The 20206-nt window shown below is 41.5% G+C and overlaps 1 protein-coding gene across 5 annotated transcripts in view; it reads left to right on the top strand.

Moving 5' to 3' along the window:
• The first annotated feature begins 1149 nt into the window (after positions 1-1149).
• Positions 1150-20206, top strand: part of ZBTB38 (zinc finger and BTB domain containing 38) — a 104998-nt gene continuing 85941 nt past the window's right edge. For 4 of the 5 annotated variants that reach the window (XM_043991838.1, XM_043991832.1, XM_043991834.1 and 1 more), the window contains exon 1: positions 2002-2148. The gene's annotated coding sequence lies outside the window, so the exon portion shown is untranslated. Of the gene's footprint in view, positions 1804-2001; positions 2149-20206 lie in introns of those variants that run through there. The other variant, XM_043991831.1, reaches the window with a different exon arrangement.

Below are 20206 nucleotides of genomic sequence, written 5' to 3'. Positions count from 1 at the left end.
GTCCCTGCTCACAGTCTAATGGGGGACTATATGAAAACAATTGATGTTCTTATCAACAGGATAAGCAGGAGATGATCAATAGAGGGAAAGCTCTGGCATTAAGTGAGATCAGAAAGAGTTTCTCAAGGAAGATGAGACTTTAATTGGACTTCAGGGAAGCCAGAGAAACCAGGAGATGGAGGTGACTATTCCAGGCATGGGGTGGGAGGAGCCTCAATCAGGGGATGGAGTGTCTTCTGTGAGGAATGGACAAGAGGCTAATGTCACCAGAGAGCAGAGTGCAGCCCTGGGAGTAGGGTTTAAGACTAGAAGGGGTGGGAGGGTGGGAGGGAGGGGCGGCTTGTGAAAAACCTTGAATGCCAAAGAGATGATTTTATGTTGGATCCTGGAGGTGACGGGGGCCACTGGAGTTGTTGAATGGGACACGTCTGTGTGAGATGTGGTTAGATCTACACGTCAGAAGGATCAATTCGACAGCTGTGGAGGGTAGATCAGAACTGGGAGCAGTTTGAGACAGGGAAACCAATGGCAGGCTATTGCAGTAGTTCAGGCTATAAGGTAATGAACGTGAGAGCAGTTACTGTTTATTGACTGATTTGATTAGAAAAGTCAGTTCGCTCTTTAGGAAGCCCCATTAAAAATGACTCTGTGACCTAAAAGGAGTAATATATTAATACATAAAACACCTTGCATGGAAGGTTGTCCAAGAGGATCCAACATGGGATGGACATTTTTGATGAGGGTGAGGGGGCTGAAGGTATGGGGTGATATCCCAAAAAGGCAATAACGCATATACCTAACATTTGTATAAGTTTCTTCCAACAACCCCATGAGTTAAACTGGGGATTCACCAAAAGGAGAGAAAGTATGGCGGAAGAGGGCGTGATGACTTTCCAATTGCACTCAGGAAGGCCTTACCAACCACGCTGGTCTTAGGGGCTTCCTCTCACACGCACTGCACTTAGAATGTTAGCATTTACATATAGCAGCACAGATTTATGTCTAGAAAGGATTTTGAAGGTTATTGAGTCCAGCCCCCTCGTTTTATAGATGAAGAAATGGATGTGAAGGTCACCTGATTGGTCCGGGCAGAGGCAGGATTCACACCCAAGGCCTCTGACACCAAACCCAGAAAGTAGTCTTTCCACTTCCCTTGAAGTTCCCTTAGTTCAATCACTTCATTTTACAAATGTGCTTAGCACAGCATAAGTAGGTGCTTAATAAATGTTTGACAAATGAGGAAACTGAGGAAATAGCTCTGGGGCCCAATTGGAGGTCATCTCATTCAATTCCTCCATTTTACAGATGAAGATAGTGAGGCCAGGGGAAGGGATTGACTTTCCCAAGGTCACCCAGCTCGTAACTCCAAGTTGGGATTCCAGTTTAGGTCCCCTGACTGTAAATCTCCAGGCTGAACCGCCCTCTGCCAGGCTGATCAGCACCATCCAGGGCACCCTTTCAGCCGGTGCCAAGGCAGAGGCGGGCCTCAGAGAGCCAGAAGGAATTTTCTCAGGGTATCCCGGCTCCCCACACCCCCAAGAGGACAAGGAACTGGTGGCAAGCCAAGCGTGGGGACTGGGGGGTGGGGGGTTAGGCCCTCAAAGGCCCTTTTCATCCCCTGTCCCTTAGCAGGGCAGCTTTGTAACCAAGGCTGCCGCTGCTGCTGCTGCTGCTGAGTCAGATACTGTGAGCTTCTGCCCCTGACGTCATCCGAGCTTGCTCCGTCCACCAGCCTCTCCCCAGCCGCCAGGAAATTGGACTGGGGGGGATGGGAGTAGCAGCTGCACTAAATCTCAAAGTAAGGTAAACGCCTCTTGTGCCCTCCCCTCCCCTCTGCTCTCCTCCCCTGCCCATCTCCTCCTCCTCCTCCTCTTCCTCCTCCTCCTCCTCCCCTCCCAGCTTTTTTTTAAGCCCCTGCTGGAAGACAGGCTGGGCTGTAGCGCCCCAACTTTACTGAACATGAGCAATGCAGGAAGTCAGAGTGGTGACATCAGCGGGCAAATATCTGGAGCTGGTCCGGGCAGCAGCTGAAGGAGCCCAAGAGACAGAGAGAGACAGAGAGACAGAGAGAGTGAGAGAGGTAAAAGCAGGCAGCGCTCCTGAGCCCTGAGCCTGGGGGAGCGGGCAGCAGAGGAGTCTGCACAGAGAGTAAGTCCGGCGGGGCGACCCCTTGCACCTTCCCCCTCAGCTAGCACAGGGTCCCCTCCCAGAGCCACCGGCCAGCAGCTGCACCAGGGCAAGAGAGAGAGAGAGAGAGAGAGAGAGATCTCAAGGCCTGGGGAGGCTGGGTGCCTGGCACTGACTGCCACTGGAATGCAGGCAGGGGCAGGGAGAGGCAGGAGTGCCAACAGGGCCTGGGCTGGGCACGGCCACAGAGGAAGTCACCCAGCCCACAGTGCCAGCCTAGGCTCCCATCTGGCCTGCAGAAGGGGACCGCAGCCCTCCAGGATCCAAGGTGCCAGGGCCGCAGCCCTGAGGGAGGCTGCCCAGGCTCAGGGCTCTCTTGTCCTCTCCCCTTCTCTGGTCCCCCAGCTTTGGCTCTGGCCGCTGGAGCGTTGCCTGCCTGTCTTCAGGGACTTGGGGAGAGTTTACTTCCTAGGTCATGAACTAAGAGTTCCCACTTCCAAACAAACCTTCTTGCTAGCTGGTGTCCTCAGGCTCTAACATGGCCTTTGCCCACCTGGAGCAGCGGGTAAAGGAAGACCACAGCCCAGGCATGGAACTGTCAGGGCCCAGGCCGGATCGGCAGATTGCGGAAACCTAGACCCGAGTTTGCTAACCTGATTGAGCTGCCACTGTCTAGTGCCCTATTTATAGAAGGATTATTTTTATTCCCGCCTATGCCCTGACATCTGGCATACGGGCAGATGCCAGAATCCCGCATATTGTGTCTTGTCCTTTCCGCATATTGTCGTGTTTTCTACCTAAAACTTTAGTTCCCGCCAACTTTCGGTCTTCACTTTGCCTATCATTTTGGGTTTTTTGGGGGAGCCCTGCTTATGTTGATATAATGATTTCTGGTAATAAATCACTCCCATCATCTTGCTTTAAGAGTCACACGAATGCCTGGAAGTCGGTATTCAAAGGGTTCTAATTCCCATTTTATGGATGAGGTAGATTGAGGCTGAGCTAGGCCATGTGGTATCCCAGTGGAAAAGGCTCTGAATTTGGAATCAAAAGACGAGTTCAATACTGGTTCTGCTATCTAACCACCTGTGGGAAAACTGGGGGCTTCTGTTCACCTCTCTGGGCCTCCATTTCCTCACCCCTAAGGAGGTCGGACCAGATGCCACCTCAGCTTCCCTTTATCAGAACTAAACTCCTACCATATGTTGAGGGTCACACAGCAATTCAGCGGCAGAGCCAGGCCTCAAACCCACGTCATCTGAATACAAGTCCAGAATGCCGATGGTGACAGTTTCCCTAAGCAAGGAAAAACAAAAGGAAAAAACGTGTTAACCTGTATATCCATACAGACACAAAGGGACCATCCTAAAGTCTTCTGATCAGCCTGGCTGAGCATTCTCCTCTCCCCCAAGTCGTTGTTGCCCATAAAGTGTCATTGTCTTATTGGCAGGTTTAGTGGAGGGGGAAAAAAAAAAAAAAATCTCACCGGAGTGCAGGTTTACCTCATTTTACATAACAGAAATAGTACTGAAAACAGGGGACAGGGTGTCAGCTGATTTTTTTTTTTTTGGCCAAACTGAATCCTATTTTAAGTGTAATGGTGGAGCGGACCTTTTACAGGAAATTAGTAGCAGTCCCTTGGCCGTAACCATCTTTTTTTTTTTTTTTGGTGCCCAGGGCAAGCGTCACAAAATCTGTCCTTCTGGCAAGTTGCATGAAATGTGCCCTCAAATTAACTTTGTTTTTAAAAGGTGGGTGAGAGGAAGTGAGCCGTCTGGTAGCTTCCTATGTTAACTAATTATTCGTGCTAACTTATTCTCTAAAGGAATAAGAAGTGTTGTCAGCAGCATCTTGTAAATTTCCGCTTCTCCTCAGAGCAAAGTTCTGGTTGTCTACCCTAGTTATAGTGCCAGGTGAAAATATATATATATATATTGGTAAATATATTGGTATATATATTGGTAAATATATTGGTATATATATATATTGGTAAAATATATATTGGTATATATATATATATATATATTGGTAAAATCAATCCCAAATTTTATCTGATTTGTAAGTCTGAGGCTTCATAGAGAGGAGGGATGTGTAAGGGCTGTCTTCAAATCAGTAAAACTTGCACCTCATGGTTTTTTGTGGCCATCAATGATTGAACAAAGGCCGTTTGGAATTTAAAGTCTGGTTCCAGGACTTTTAATCTTGCAGATAGTAAGATTTCAGGAAATAGACCAGAGCCTTGGAGGCCCTTGGACCCCCAGATGAGAACAGCTGTATTAAAGGACATAGGCAAGAATTCACAGGGGCTTCAGAGAGAAGAAAATGTAGAGTTCCTGGAGACTAGAAAGGCTAAACTATAAGCCCTGGAAAATGTCTACATGTAACAGCGGCCTGGGACCCAGAGACAGTCGAGGAACGTGGATGGGGATAATCTTTCAGACTGGTTCCTGCTTTCTGGATTACCAGAATTTCCTTTTCTAGCTCCTCTAATCCAGGAAAGGTTTGGGTTTTTTTAAATCATGAAACCTTTTCACAGTCTGGAGAAGCCTATAGAACTCTTCCCAGAATTATGCTTTTTTTATTTATTTGTTAATTTGTATTCATTATTTTATTTTAATTTATTTTTTGAGGTACTGGGTGGGGGGGGAGTGACTTGCCCAGGATCACACTAGAATTGTTTTTAAATGAATATAATAAAGTATGTAAGATTACAAAGGAAGCCAATTATACTGAAATACCGTTGTCAAAAATATATTTTAAAAAAAGTTCACAGACCCCAAGTTAAGAAGAACACCTGCTCTGAATTCCATCCTGATGCTACTGGGAAAAAGGGGTCATAGCTTTGGGAGTCAGAAATCCCAGGTCTTGTCATCTTGGGCAGATCATTTTGCTTGTGAACCTCAGTTTCTCCATGTTATAACATGAGATGAGGTAATTTCTGATTTTCTTCAAGCTCTAAGTTTCTTTGAAAGGAAATAAGAATAGAGCCCCATCAGATAGGAACCATAGGGCTAGCTGGTGACCCCAATTAACTTTTAAATCAGCTGCCCTATCATCTGGTAGGTTCCAACAGAAGCAAATAGGGTTACTTACTTACTGCCATTTCATATCAGGTGGCTAGGTGTCATAGAATAATAACACATTAGACATAGAGCTTTTCTCTGCCACCAACCCGTTATTAGATGACCTTATAAAAATCCACTTCACGTGACAACGCCTCCGATTCCCCATTTTACAGATGAAGAATACTTGCACTGCCTGCTTCACAGGGCTGTAAAAATGAAACAAGATAATATAGTTATCAGTTATAGTTCTGCTGAAACCGAACAAGCCTCTGCCTCCTCCCCCTCGTGTCTCCTTGACAATGTGTAAACTCACCTTGCCTGGGGCCCTGGTTGCTCCATTAACGTGGCACTGTGTTCTGGCATTGACCCAAACTCCCAACTTTGGAGTGAATGCAGCAACTAAGATCAATGAGTTGATAAACTGTATTGATAATGACATTCATCGCTAGGGAGTTGGGCACAGTGTTTGCTGGGGTGCTTTCCCCTTGTGGTGGCAGCCCAGGGTTCATCCAAAGGATTACCAATAGTTGGGAGAATTGTAAAGGTCCTGGGAAGGCGGAGGCTGGCAAAAGGGGAAAGGGGAATAGGGGTGACAGTCAATGAACTCTGATTTAAGTCCTTCCTTAGTGGTTTTGGTCTGGTTAAATAAAGCCTGTCCTCTCTTAGATGTCGTTAGCTTAAGTGCTTTCAACAGGAGTTGAGTGCCCTTTTTCCTTTTCCTTTTTTTTTTTTTTTATGGAAGCCTAGTCAAAGTCTGATGTTCCCAGGGGAAACCCTGGGTCAAAATACAACCCAAACAGATTATAGAGAAAGGCCCTAAAGATGAAACTCAGGTCTGCATGAGTCTCTCTCTCTCTCCTTCCTTCCCTCCCTCCTTCCCCTCTCTATCTCTCTCTCTCTCTCTGTCTCTGTCTCTGTCTGTCTCTCTCCCCCTCCTTCCTCCCTCTATCCTTCTCTCCCCTTCATATATATACACACACACATACATATATAACATATATGCAAAATATTTATACATGTGGAATATATATATCCTTATAAAGTACCATATAAATGTAGACAGCTATATGTGCTATCATGTAAGGGGTGGTCTCCAATGTTTTTTTCTGGTCATATACCCATCAATAAAAAATTTCTAAGCTTTCTCTCTATGTATACATATATTTATAAATTATGCGCATATAATATTAGATTAATATATTGCGTGTATTATAAAATATACATAAACCATTAAAATATGAGATAAACAGTATTAATATATTATACATATTGAAATATACATAAACTACTTAAAATATGAGATAAAGAGGAAACGATCTTTTAAAAAATTTTACCAGTACAAAAATCTTTTGCTCTTGCTAAAGTAAGAGTAATTATATTTTTAGTGAGAGTAATGTACTTGAATATCCTTCATTATTTTTGAAAATCTTGATTTATAGCATTTTGTCATACAGAGATTCTAAGGTCTAGTCCTAAGCTGTTAATTCTGATAGTTGGTTTTGATGGCTGTCATAACTGAAAACAATACGTCACAAAGATTCGTGGATTCACATGAAAAATTCATTAAATGATGATATTTCCATCTACCAATTGTGAAAAGGTTTTTGTTGAAATCCAGTCAGTAAATTTCCATCTCTCCCATGTCAATCAGTTGTTCTTACAAATTAATTTGAGGATGTTGCTTTTTTATATTTTTAAGAAATGGGATCAAATCTCACTGAAATTCTTCATTTGAAAAAAAACTTTTAGCAGTTTGGAAAAGTATTTCCAATTAAAAATATATATATATACACAGAAATGTATATATATATATATATATATAATCTAAAATAAATCTAACTGTATCTAAATCTAAATATATCTATAATCTAAAATATATATATATATACATATACATATACATATACATAAATGAATTTTCAAGGGTGACACGTGTTGTTTTCAGCCCCAAGGCTTAGCTTTTAAACATTTCATGAATTGTGATGATTTCTTACTTCCTGTTTAGTCGTTTTCAGTAATGTCCAACTCTTTGTGACCCCATTTGGGGCTTTCTTGGCAAAGATACTGGAATGGTTTGCCATTTCCTTCTCTAGCTCATGTGACAAATGAGGAAACTGAGGCAAACAGGGTTAAGTGACTGACCTAGGGTCACACAGCTAGTAATAGACTGAGGCTGGATTTGAATTCAGGAAGAGACATCTTTCTGACTCCAGGCCCGGCACTCTATCCACTGTGCCACCTAATATTTCATCGCACAAGGTTCCTAGTAAAGGAAATGGATACAAATCCATATTTCAAATAACTCCAATAATTTCTAGTGGGGTGTGGGTTGGGTGGGGAGCTTCTTGCCAGCTCTGATTAGTGTCATTGTTTTTCCTTGCAGTGGTACTGATGAAGAGCCCTTAGTCGGAGTAGCAGAAATGCCCTCCATCATTTTCCTAGCATTGGCTCGTGCTCACAATATTATTAGTGTTATGTTCAGTCTGGAGGGTTATTTTGGCAGCAATCTTTCTAAGCAATTTGTCCATTTTGTGAAGGTTGGTTTACTTAAAAGTAGATAATGTGGTCTGTAAACCTACTTAACTGTGCACACTAAACTGACTACCCTAAAAGTTAGTGGCCAGGGGGAGGTTACTACCTTCATCCCCTTCAGGATGTAGATCTTCCACTCCTCCCACAAGATACTTCCTTGCCTACCATGTGGAACATATGACCATCTGACATAAAGGCCCACTGAGGAGGCCAGTGTCAATCCTTACGTTAAATATTAGTATAGTCTAATTTTTAAAGAGAAAAACAAATGTGAATAGACCAAGAGTTCTGAGGTGTGTGTGTGTGTGTGTGTGTATATGTGAGACAGAGACAGAGACAGAGACAGACAGACAGATGCACCCCTTCAGCAGTCTGGGTAAAACTGGGAACCCTTTCTCGGGATGATGGTTTTAAATAAAGGAAGGAAATACTCAATTTCAGACTGAGGGTAGTGAAAATATTGTTGGTGTAATTGTTCCCCCCCATCAAAGCTCATGGACTTGTGAAATCATTCGGTCCTTCATCCCAGGTTAAGAACCTCTGAGATGTTCTACTATTTTGTACTTTCCCTGGGGGCCTTGCTCCTCCACTTTAGAGACTCCTCCTCTAGCAGGAGCCGCGGGAGCCTCGGATCAGGTTACAATTCACCTAGTCACCCTCCCAAGACAAACAGATTATTGTGTAGGATCAATTGACTGTGCATCTAGAAGGCAGGTATTTGGAACTGAGGTCTAATGGGCAAAAGTCAGGAGGAGTAGAAAGTCAAAAGAAAACAGGCCTTTTGTAACAAAGATTTAGAGGTTGCTAGGAAGCACAGTGGATGGAGAGCTAGGCTTAGAGTTAGATCTGTGTTCAAATTCAGACTTAAGACACTTATTAGCTGTGTGACCCTGGGCAAGTCACCTAACTTGCCTGCCTCAGTTTCTTTACCTGTAAAATGGGAATAACCTACCTTCCTCCTTCCTAGGGTTGTTGTGAGGATCCCATGCGATACTATTTGTACTGTGCTTTTGCAAACCCTAAAACATTCTATAAAATGCTTACATTTATCGTTAGCAGTAAACCTTATGTTAGCAGATATAAAAGAGAGACAGTCCCTGCCCTTATGGACTAATGGAAGAAATCCCACACATAAGAGAGAGTGGCTAGGGAAGAGCGTTTTGGTCTGGAAAATTACTGGAATGGTGAGTGGAAGTGGAGAATGATCAGTTGACACACCCTATTCAGAAGCCATGGCAGAGTTGATTTGATTGTGATTCCCAGAGTAAGAAAGAAATTAAGAGGGGGGGTTGACTTCCTTTGTGGTGCCCCACGGTGGTTCTTTCATATTTCTAAACCTTAACAGCTATTATCGATTATCAGGACCTCCTAGAGCCCTGAAGTCACTTGTCAAGGGAGCCAGGAATGCTAGTCTTTTGAACTTTCTGATGAAGATTCTTTGAAAGAAAGAAAAAAAGGAAAAAAAAGATTTTCCTGGGAGGGGTTGGTTTCCTTTTGTGCCAGAACTATTCCATTTGGAAACAGCTCTATTCATTCTCTCATACTAAAAATAGTTTCAGAGATCAACACACACACACACACACACACACACACACACATTATATTTATTCACAATTTGCATTCCCCCCCCCCCTCCAGATTTACCAGCACTTCTCCCATTCTGTCCTTACCTACGTCATTAACTCAAGTATACTTCTTAAGGGCAGGAACTGTGTCTGCAATTTATTTTTGTGTCTTCCCACAGTGCTCTCTGCACACTGTGGTGCTCAGTAAATGTTGATTTGCTGGCTGACTGACTTCCTCAATCTCTGGGTTAAAGAGTACAAACACCCTCCCAGAAGAAGCACATTCAGAATCTTTTTACCAGGAAAGAAAGCCCACCCCTCCTCTTCCCATATAGAATGAGCAGGGAGCAGGTGGAGAATAATCTACCTCTCCCAAGACTACTCAATGCATTCTGGATAATCATTTGATCTGCCATGATTTCTGTGAATGGTTTTGGCCACGTATGGTGTGGTTTGTTTTCTCTGAGGTTAGATATGATTTGGAGCTTGGCTGATCCGTATGGGTTCTCCAGGTAGTCTGTGATGGTGCCTACATTTCTGGAATGAATGAGAAGCTTAGCGATAAGAGGCTAAAAATAAAAACTAGGCACTACCTAATGGGTACACAAACTTATACCTTTTCCCCACCCATTCCAATGACCAGGGTTTTGATTTTGGTTTTGTTTTTACATGATTGTGTGTGTGTGTGTGTTGTTGTTGTTTTGTTTGGGGATTTGTTATTGTTGTTACTTTTGGCAGTAGTAAGGAGCTTGAAGCTTTCATCTGCCACTGACGTGCAATCTGACCTTGGGCAAATCCCTTAATATGTCGGAGCCTTAGATTTTCTACTTTCAGAGAGGAGGCGCTGAAGACAGATTGGAAATGAGTGAGATCATTTGTCCCCCCAAACCAAGTGGTTCCCAGGTTTTAAAAATAAAAGAAAGGGGATTGAAAAATCCTGAAACAGGACCTCTGTCTAGTTATGTAACAGCACTAAGTGCTATGTTTAACATGCCCTTTTCCTGCTGTGAATGGTCAAGATTATAGGCCAGGCAGTTTAGCCATAAGAAAAAAAGGAAACAGTAAAACTCCCTCTCTCTGGTCACCTCCGTGCAGCTCTGGCTACACAAGGATAGACACGGAATATTCTTGAATTGGCTCCCGATATTTACAGTGAAGCTGGTTCTGATCTGTGGATTTTTCTCCCCTTCTGACTTCAGGCCCGGTGATAAAACTACCCAGGTAGGGATGTTCTCTTCCTTGTTTGTTTTCAGGAGCGATATTGAGGGAAACCCTTTTTACATTTTTCAGGTCAAACAAGCCAGGGGAAGATTGATTTGTTGCTTTTGGAAATGCTAAATAAAAACTATTAATAAATTTATTGATGCACACCAGTATAGCGAAAGGAGGAAGATAAATAGTATCTGGAATTTTTACAGTGTTTAAAATATTTATTGTTTTTATAGAATATTTTATATATTTCATGTTCTACCACTGGTGTCTTTATATCATAAGCCAGGTGGAATGATTGCTTTCGGTTTCTTAGATGGAAAAACTGAGACACGGAGGAGGTGAAGTGAGTGATCTGTCCGTAGCGGATGTTGGATGAGAATCCTAGGCTGCTGTCCTGCCCTCCTAGCTTGATCTTTCTCTATGTCTTTGCACGTATAACTGGACTGTTCCCTAAACACACCCTGGGCTTCTCCTGGTTCAGGTCATTCTCCCCACCTGGCATGCCCTCCCCTTCACTCCCATCTCCACCTGTTGAAATTCTGCACATGTCTCAAAGCCCAAATTGCAGTCCTCATCTTTGCCTTTTCTGAATTCCCATAGCACACCGTAAACACCACTTCTAACAGCCTGCCTTTGGGGTGCACGCCCCACCTCCCCAGAGTGTGCATTCCTAGGGGAGAAGGGAGCACATCTTATTTTTCATATCTCCACCCCCCCCCTCCCCAACCTAGCACAGTGCTTTGCATATGCATCACCCTGGGCAGCTCAGCTCCTTTCTGTAGGCCTCAGGGGCTTAGACTAGAGGCCTTCTGAGGTCTTTTCTAATTCTAATGCTATGATCCTCCCTACAAGGGCCTCAATTTTCTCATTCACTATATTCAATATTCAGAAAACATTGAAGACATTTATGCAAGCCTCTGGGAATATGTACATACACATAAATGCATATACACATGTATATGAATGTGTATATGTGTGTATATATGTGTATTCCTGGAGGCTGGCATAAATGTCTTAAATGTTTGCCAAGTATCATTACTATGCCATTATATATACATATACATACATATATGTGTGTATACATACATGCATATAGAACTTGGTCATTTTAGTCATGTCTGACTCTTTGTGACTCCATTTGTGGGGGGGGGGTTGGCAAAAATACAGGAGTGGTTTACTATTTCCTTCTTCTACTCATTTTATAGACGAAGAAACCAAGGCAAACAGGGTTAAGTGACTTGCCCAGGGTTATAAGTGTTTGAGGCTGGATTTGAACTCAGGTCTGCCTGATTCCACTATACACAACCACATAGTGTATGTGTGTGTGTGTGTATACACACACATGTGTATATATGTATATATTCCCAGAGGCTGGCACAAATGTCTAAAATGTTTTCTGAATGTCATTACTCTGTCATTATACATACAGACATGCATGTGTGTGTAAACACATATATAGTGTTCATTCATTTTAGTTGTGTGTGACTCTTTGTGACCTCATTTGGAGTTTTCTTAGCAAAGATACTAGAGTGATTTACTATTTCCTTCTGCTTGTTTTACAGATGAGGAAACTGAATCAAACACGGTTAAGTGACTTGCCTAGGCTCACATAGCTGGTAAATGTCTGAGGCTGGATTTGAACTCAGGTCTTCCTGACTCCAGGCTAGGCACTCTATCCACTGAGCAACTATATACAAATACACACATATGTACATACAAACATATATACTACATATACACACTATATATATTTACATACACATATAGTAATCTATATTAGTACAGATAGCTATAGCTATAGATAGTCCCTACCTTCAAAGAGCTACTTTATGGGCATAATTAGATTAGCCCCAGATGATCTCAAAGTTCTGTTCCAGCTCTAGCATATTTATTTTCAGATGGTTATCATCTTTGATTGAAGCAATGCTTTATGGCTATATAAGGTGCTTAATCAATACTTGTTAATGAATGAATAAATTCATGACTCCCAGTCAGTCAATAAACATTTATTAAGCACCTACTATAGTCAGTCAGTAAACATTTATTAAGCGCATACTACATGCCAGGTATTGTGCTGACAGCACTGTCCCCAATCTTAAGGTCTAATGGGGGCGAGGGGGTGACATGCAAACAACAAACAGACATGCTCCATGCAGGATAAATTGGAAACAATCACTAGAGGGAAGGCACTAGAATGAAAGGGATTAGGAAAGGCAGCTGCCTTTCTCTCTCCCACTCTAATACAGTGTTTGAACTCCATCTCTACTCAGGACCTTGAGGCTTGACTTGGTGAGTGGTCACCATAACTAACCTGACCCAGATTCAGCACACTGCTTCTTCCCAGTGCTTGCCATGCCATCCCAGAGTGGGAGTACATCATGCCTCTCCTCTCTTGCCAATTTCCACCTTTAGCTCTGGGAACAATAATCAAATCATTGATAGAACACTACCAATCAATTGCCCTATGACCCTAGTCTCCATCCCTGTGTTTTCCATGAATAACTACCACTCACTCATGTGTGTCTTCCCCAATTGGAATGTAAACTCTTTGAACACAGAAACTAACTTGCTGTTTGTATTTAAATTTAACACAGCACTTGGCATATAGTGAGTGCTTAATAAATGCTTTTTCATCCATCCATTTATTCATAAAAGCATTATGTTGTTGTTCAGTTGTTTGGTTGTGTCCTACTCTTTCTGACCCCATTTGGGGATTTTTTGGCAAAGATATCTGAGGGAGTTGTCATTTCCTTCTCCTGTTCATTTTACAGATGAAGAAACTAAGGCAAACAGGGTTAAGTGACTTGCCCAGGGTGATACATCTAGTGAGTATCCGAGGCTAGATTAAGGAATCTCTGAAAAAGCAATCTGAAATTACCATTTAATATCTAAAGTTAAAATTCGTACTATGAAAATAATGAAAAAGGGTTAGCCTCTTTTTTTTTAAGTACAAAGATGAGACATCGGAGCTCAAAAAATGGTCATTGTAAATTCTGAAGCTAGTTAGTTAATCAAGAAAATCATGTGGAAAGAAACTTAAAACTTGGTGTCCATAGATCTCGGACAAGCAAGGCAGACACTGGGATAGTTAGTAAAAGAAACAGAATGCATATGAAAGGAGATAAAAAATGGCAAAGAGTGGGGAGATCAAGATCACCGGAGAGGTTTACTGCCTCATTCTAGACACCCTCTTTTAAGGACAGATTGCATTGGAAATTAAGGGCAGAGGGTTTGTCCCATTTTAGCGGCGCTCTGTATATTGCAGAGAACTTGTTGGCCCTTGGACATTATTTCAGAGGATCACTGGGTAATAGATTTTGTTCCTTTATCACTGGGAGACACTTCCTTAAAGATACACAGTGTACCAGTTTATTTTCAGATGGTTTACAATCTCCAATTCAACAAACAAGTATTAAATGCCTCCTAGGTTTGGGGATTCAAAGACAAAACAATCTCTGTTCTCAAAGAGTATGTTCTACTTGGGGTGGCAGTAAAAAACTACGTTCATAGATGAGCAAATACAAAGTAATTTGAGAAGAGAGTGAGCAGTAGGTCAAAGAAAGCAGAACTACGATTAAGACGAAGTAATTGGGGCTTTGGCTCAGGGTGCTGAAATTTAGAGGGCTCCTAATAGCACTTGAGCTCTTTTACCATGTAGAAACAACTGAATCAAATATTTAACTGGCAGGAACTTTAGAATTTGTTTAAAATGGGGAGCTAATAAACTTCCCCCCCCCCACAATACTCTCAGCTTCTCCTACCCTATGGTTAGAGTTTCCCCATCCCCCACCGACTGAATTTGTTTCAGACAGTTGATTTGAGGAAAGATTTGCTATCAGCCCTGTCTAGATTAGTCGGTCTTATACTGAGCATGAAAAATAAAGATATTAAATACTCTGACAGAAATATTCATACTAAAGTTTAAACCTGAGTTGTCCCTTGTGAGAAAATAATAGGGTTTTGTTAATGCCCAACCCCCCCCCCCCACACACACACACACACTAGAGGGGATTGATTGGATTGACTGAGATTGACTGACTTTGCTGATTAACTCACTTAAAGTTAATTCAACTCAAACCAAACCTTCCTGGCCCTCAAGAAGATATGTTCTCCCGGCAGCTAGATGACGCAGTGGATAGAACACTGACCCTGGAGTCAGGAGTACCTGAGTTCAAATTCAGCCTCAGACACTTAACACTTGCTAGCTGTGTGACCCTGGGCAAGTCACTTAACCCCAATTGCCTCACTAAAAAAAAATAAAATAAAAAAAAAGAAGGTATGTTTTCAGAGGGTGTGAACTCTGACCTCAATACAGGACCACCCTCAAGTCCAGTGAACCAGTGGATTTGGTTGATGCTAGCCAATGAGCTTGAAGCAGTATGTAAGGACCACCTCTCCGCCAGGCCCATAAAAAGCTTCCACATGCAGTTACTCTCAGTTTGGCTCCTGGACAGGCTAGTGGTAGAAGACTTGGAGGAAGAAGCAGGCCAGGCTGGAGCTCTGGGCTAGATAGGCCTTTTCTTAACTTTCTGATCCAGGTGTTCTCTTTTTACTAATACTTGGTATGCTTTAATAAATGCTTAATGCCCCAAACTGGTGCTAAAGTTTCTAATTTCTAAGTAACAAATATACTAGAAATCCCAACTAATTTTCCTCAAACTTGGGACAGAAATAAGGTGACCACACATTTGATTTTGCACATCACAGTTCTGGCAACCACGAAAGGAGGTGCTGAACCCCTCAATCTTCTGATCTTCTCTGCAAAACAAGTTGTGTAAGAAATTTTATGTTTTACATTTCTCCTATTTTCATTGATTTTATGTGTCTGTCCCTTTAAATTTTCAATTGGGTTTCTTCTACCTGCTAAGTACCTAAGTACCTCCTACTAAGTACCCAAGTGCCTCTTAAGTACCCCCCCTTTTTTTTTTCTAACTTTAGTCTGGGTAATCAGACAAACAAGGGATAAGATCATGTTAATGCTTTATTTTTGTGGATTTTATATTTTGATTTTTAATTCTGTTTATCTTTTTGCTTTAGTAATGTGTTGTTTTTATAGATTTCCTATTTCTATTTTTCATTTTATTTATCTTTTTGTTTTAGTGAGGCATATTTTGAATTACAATATGGGGACTAAAAATACTGAACCCTACTATATAATACAGGAGTATCCCCTAGAAAGGATACTCACAGCATGGGATTTGTATAAGCTACTGATTCAGCCAGGTATGGAAAAAAGAAAGCTTATCGAACTGTGTTTTAGGTGGCATAAAGAATTTTAGCTTATTAGAGGACCAGTGGCTGGAGTCCAGATCTTTTGATGCCCAAACAATGATAGATTTGTAATTAATCCTGTACCTTAAGGCCTCCAAAGATTTAACTTATTAGAAACTCTGGAGTAGAGAGATATTACTTTGGTATCCGGGAGGAGGGTGAATTAGAAAGGGCAGAGACTAAAACAGAGGGACTGCTTGGGAAACTGTTATAATAGTCCAAGTGGAAAGGCATGAAGGCTCAAATCAGAGAGAGAGCTTCTAGAGCAGAGACAAGTAGCATTGCTATAGAAGCAAGATCCACCATGCTTGGTTAACTAGTTGGATATGGCAGATTAGAAAGACGTAAGAGTCAAAGATACCTCTTCTTCCTTTGTGCTATAGGTAGAGGGGGTAGTACATCAGATTGAGCAGTGGGCCTCAGACTGTATAGAACTGAATTAAAATTCAATCTACAACACTTATTAGTGATGTGACATTGGGAGAGTGACTTAACCTCTGTTTACCTCAGTTTCCTCAACTGTAAAAGAGTAATAATAATAATAGCACCAACCTCCTAGGGTTGTTGTGACGATCAAAGGAGAGAATAATTGTAAAGTGCTTGGTGCAGTGGTTGTCACATAGTAGGTGCTATAGAAATGTTAGCTATTATTATTATTGTTATTGTTGTTGTTATTATTATTACCTTGATGCTTTATTGTGACATAGAGGAGACCCAGCATTCTTTTTTTTGAAAATTATGTTCCCAAGTTGTTGTTTTTTGCTTGTTTGTTCTGCTTTGTTTTTTCCTTTTTTGTTTGTTTGGTTTTGGTTTTTTGGGGTTTTTTTGCAGGGCAGTGAGGGTTAAGTAACTTGCCCAGGGTCACACAGCTAGTAAGTGTCAAGTGTCTGAGGCTGGATTTGAACTCAGATCCTCCTGACTCCAGGGCTGGTACTCTATTGTGCCACCTAGCTGCCTGAGACCCAGGATTCTTGAAGGCTGGGCTAAAATAATGCATGGGCTTCAAGCCTTAGCAGACCTTGACCAACCTGGAGAACCTTAGTAACAGACTATATTTCTCTTGCCCAAGCACCAGCCTAACTTACTAAGAAAGGCTCATTGCCAGGCTAGCTATAGGCTCACGCATTTTCAGCCATAGCAGCTCCTTCTAAGACCATATACTAAGTTAAAGTTTCTTCTTAAGTTGGAGTCTGTGAATTTTTTAAAAATTATAACCTTATTTCAACATATTTTGTTTTCTTTATAATCCTATATATTTTATTTTATGCATTTAAAAACATTATCTGAGGTGTCCATAGGTTTCAGCGGCCTGCCAATGGGATCCATGACACATAAAGGTTCAAAGCCCTTGGACTGAATCTTTAAGGGATTTTGAGCTGTGCTGCTTGAGGTAGTACCCCCACCCCCCAAGTCACTTATCCCTGATGTGCTGAAGACAAGTCTCTTAAAAAATGTTGATGGTGCAGAAGCTACTGTAGATAAGAATGACTATGGATTACTGTATATCACAGCAATAGATACATCCTGTTTTGTAAGATGAACACCATCTGACTATGATTGGTGCTGAGTGTTACAGAGGGACACCCCAGCCCCACTTCATGAGGGTCTCTCTGGACAGCAATAAACAGAAAAGGGAAGGAGGAAGAAAAAAAGCATTTAAATAGCACCTGCTATGTTCATTGCATTGTCCTAAGTGCTTTTTACAAATAAAACTTCATTTGAACCTCACAACAACCCCGTGACAAAAGTACCATTATTATTCCTATCTTATAGTTGAGGAAACTGAGGCAAACAGCAATTTAACCAGGTCACACAGCTAGTCAGTGTCTGAGGTTTGATTTGAACTCAGGGCTTCCTGACTCGGGCCCAGAGTTCTAACTACTGCAATAATACCAGCTTTCAAACAGAAATGCAAGGCTGTATATACTAGCCACGCGGAGACTAAAATATGGATTCCTTCAGTGGTATTTTCCCTAATAGCCCAAGAGTATCAAATACACTAACCCTCAAGGCCAACATTACTAATATTGTTCCCTTTTCATCACCCCAACTCCCCCAACTCTCCTCTAGAGAGGTCACAAGTTTTACAGATTCACTAGGGCCAACTATAGTGTGGGCTTTTAATTTCTCACACCCAAATTCCCCCATTTCTCCTAAAGAACAGATTTAGAAAACACCCAACTGGAATTTTTTCAAGAACCATAAAGCAGGGCTGCCTTTGGGGGTTTTGTTTTTAACCCCAATGTCTTCTCCATTTCTGTCAGAGCAATGAAGATTCCCTACCCCGACTTCATAGATGACGTTTTTAGGGAAGCTGAGTCACTGGGGAAGTAATATGTGTCTAATATTTTGAGTAATTTAGAATCTAGGCTCAGTGTCACTTCAAAGCATCCATAAAGCTGCTGTGACTATACTTATTGTTAGCAGTGACGTTCAGGCTCTGGGTATAATAGTAATTCTTCCTCTGATTTTGTTCTGTGCCTTTCTACCTGGCCATCTCTCTGAAAGTCACAAATTGTCATTTCCTAAATAATTGAAGAAGATAATGTAATTTTTTAAAAAATTGATGGGAATTTTTAGAAGAATTTTATTCCAGGAAAATAGTATAATTGATATACTTCCCCACCCACTTCTAGGCATGCCTAATTTACACATGCCTGGAATTTACTGACCTTTGTAAAGGAGGATGGATTTGAATGATCTCTGTACCTCAAGAATTGCTTCTGAGCATCCCACAGGGCACCGTGTGCTCTGTCTCTTGAAAAGTCTTCGAAGGCACTGTATGAGAACACTGGCCCTGGACAGCGTGTCCAGCACCAGAATGGAGTCATTCTAGAACAGATGATAGGACGTAGTAAAAAAAAATTGACAGACGTAGATACAGGCTGTCATTGGGAGAAAACAGAATGGTAGAATTTCAGAGTTAGAGAGACCCTTAGTACAATGTCATCCAAGCCATACCTGGACAAGAGTCTTCTTCACAAACACACCCAACAAATAGTCATCTCAGCTGTGCTTGAAGACCTTCAATGAGGGGAAAACCCACCCCCTCCTAGGGAAATTCTTGCTACTTGGGGTTAGCTTTCATTATGCAGTTTCTCCTTTTATCAAGCCTAAACTAGCCTCTTTGCTGTCACTGTCCATAGCAATTAGCTTTGCCTTCTGGGGCCAAACAGAAAAAGTCTAATATGTAGCAGCCAGGTGGTTCTGTGGCTAGAGCACCAGCCTTGGAGTCAGGAGGACCTGAGTTCAGATCTTTTTTTATTCTTTTTTTTTTTGGTTCAAATGGGAAATACAATCTATTTATTTATTTGTTAGTTCATTCATTCATTCATTTAATAATAAATTTTTTTATTTATAGTTTTGGGTTCCAAGTTTTATACCTCCTTCCCTCCCCTCCCCTCTCCCTGAGGCGGCAAACAATCAGATATGAGTTATACATGTATGATTATGTAAAACATTAGCATATTTGTCATTTTGTACAAGCAAACTTGATTAAAAGAAAAAAATGGAAGTAAAAAATAGCATGCTTCAGTCTGTTCCATCAATATCAGTTCTTTCTTTGGAGGTGGATAGTATGTTCATCAATAGTCCTTTGGGATTATCTTGAATCATTGTATTGTTGAGAATAGTTGTCATTCACAGTTCTTCATCAAACAATATTGCTGTCTCTGTGCACAATGTTCTCTTGGTTCTGCTCACTTCACAATCTGAGTTCAAATCTGACCTCAGACACTTACTAGCTGTGTGACCTTGGGCAAGTCACTTAACCCTGATTGCCTCCCCCACCCCCCCAAAAAAAAGAAGTAGAAAAAGTCTAATTCTCTCCCTGCATGGCAGCCCTTCAGATACTTGGAAGACTACTGTCATTCCCCCTAAGTCATGGTCTTGGCATCCTGATTACCTTCCTTTGGATACTCTCCAATGAAGCACTGTCCTTCCTGCCCTGAATGTTTGAAAGCTACACTCCACTTGTGGTTTGACCAGAGGATCTGATACTATGCCTCTCTTGAGGTATATTTTGGAGTTGCCATATCATACTGTTGATTCATTTTGAGTTTGTGATACACTAACCCCACCAGATCTTTTTCAGACCCATTCTAGTCAAGTTTCCTAAGTCTTGTACTTCTACATTAGTCAAATTTTTAAAACCCTACATTACTCTTATATCTTTAAAATTTCATCTTGTTAGCTTCAGCTCAACATCATAGACTACGAAGGGTTTTTTTTGTAATTGAGTTCTGCCATCAAAAATGTTACCTTATCTCTGTTCACCTTTGTGCCATCTGTTTTTCTTCCTGCTTGGTGGGACCTTCCAGACCTTGGACCCTAAAAACTCATATTGACTTCCATTCATGTCAGCTACCTAAGTAGAGTTTTAGTACATTGTTTAGCACATAGTAGGTGCTTAATAAATATTGATAAATTGATTTA

Source organism: Dromiciops gliroides, chromosome 3 (assembly GCF_019393635.1).
Source record: "Dromiciops gliroides isolate mDroGli1 chromosome 3, mDroGli1.pri, whole genome shotgun sequence".
In the NCBI taxonomy this organism is placed as follows: Eukaryota; Metazoa; Chordata; class Mammalia; order Microbiotheria; family Microbiotheriidae; genus Dromiciops; species Dromiciops gliroides.
Note: the sequence above shows the minus strand (reverse complement) of the source record. Positions and strands in the feature narration are given on the sequence as shown.